The sequence below is a fragment of the Teleopsis dalmanni genome, chromosome 1, assembly GCF_002237135.1.
Source record: "Teleopsis dalmanni isolate 2A chromosome 1, ASM223713v2, whole genome shotgun sequence".
NCBI lineage: Eukaryota > Metazoa > Arthropoda > Insecta > Diptera > Diopsidae > Teleopsis > Teleopsis dalmanni.
The window spans coordinates 70,695,794-70,697,552 of NC_051846.1; positions in this window are offsets into that span (position 1 = coordinate 70,695,794).

Below are 1,759 nucleotides of genomic sequence, written 5' to 3' on the forward strand. Positions count from 1 at the left end.
TAAGTCTAACTCCAAATAAGTTTTCGATTTCATTTAATTATGAAATATTTTGAACTAAAAACTAAAAATGTAAAATTACGTTTATTAAACTATGGTAGATTCTAACTTTATATATAATTTTTCATTTCGAACTTCAATTTTGATTAAAAATATTCAGTTTAATTTCTAAACTCGTATCTCTTTTCAAGTATTTATTTTTTTCCATTTAAATTAACAATTATCTTGTTTTTCATATCAAATAATTTTTTCATTACTTACGTAAAAGTGTTGTGCATAATATAAATTATTTAAAAATAATTAAAATATGAAAGAGAAAAATAAATTTAAAAATCATTTCAAAAATTGCAATAAAATTCACTACGAGTTTGACTGCATTTTCCTAACTTCACTGTAACTTTAAATTGTTTGAATTGTAAATAAAATATTTTCTAGTGTCGACTCCATGGCAAGTAAGCATTCCTAGCAGGGCAACACACCTACTGGGCGCCTGCAACTTTTTCGATCTAAACCGATAAAAGCACATTCAACCCTCATCGTTGGAGTAAGGCGATGTGTTGTGCTGTCATAACTGAGAAATGTCATTTGCCCCTTAAGCACAGATGAAGTAAAGGACAAAATGTATCAAAAGTAAACGAATGCATCAAATTCGTTCACTCCAAATAAAAAAGCAGAGCAATACTTCCGTGCAGCACAATTTTTAACTTTGGGCATTTTGAAGACGTAGTGGTTATGGTGGTGGTGTTTCCTCTTTTCCGGTCGAAATACCGAAATTGCAACTGTTACGTTTCTAATGATGACGTCTGCATTGCTTTGTCTATGCTTTTATTTATTTAAGGGGGAATATCGGTAAGATATTAAAAAAAACCAAAAAAAAGAGAACAAAAAGTGCGTTCGCCTTTTGTTGTACTTCCGGTAGCGGCACTAGAAAGGTTAGTACTTTCATGAGCTGTCTATCAAGCGGTCTTGCAGATATGAGATATTAATTGGAAGGAATTTAATGTAAGTCTTTATAACATAAAAATTCACTTAATTATAGATAATATTAAAAAATTTTATTAAATATTATAATATATAGATATTATAAAACTATAGTTACATTATAATATATATAATACTAAGTTGATTTTTAACGTACATTTTGACGTTAAAAATTTGAAGCTCAATTCTCAATATAAATACAGTTTTCAATAAAATTTTATTATTATGTTATAATATATGTAAATATAAGGCATTTTTTTTCTAAAATCATATTCCGAAGTGAAAATTAAAAACTACCATTAGCTTTTTAAGGGTTCCTCTAATATTTCTGTACCTTACTCAGAGAAGAATTTGTCAAGACATTCAAAATATTTATCTGTTAAAGAGGATCACTTCTTTCATTGATACAAATTTCTTTCTGGGTATAATATCTAGGTTAAGTTGGAGTGGTGGCTTTATGGACAAAACCCACTTTAGCTCAAATAATTGCCGATTATGATACCATAGAAGAGTTGTTCATATCTAGACTAAAGGTGAACGTACAATAACTTCAAAAAACATGCGATAGATCTTAACAACTAAGTGCCGCAACAAATAGAATTATTATCAGTTAAGACAATCACTTTTTCTCCACAATCCTTAATGTATTAAGGTTTAGTCAGATTAGGTTTGGTTAATATACCGATTCTTTGAACTAATATATTTTATATAAAATTGGAAAAAAATTACCCTTAATCGCAGATCAGTTTATAACTGCTGTTATTGAACTACTATATTATTG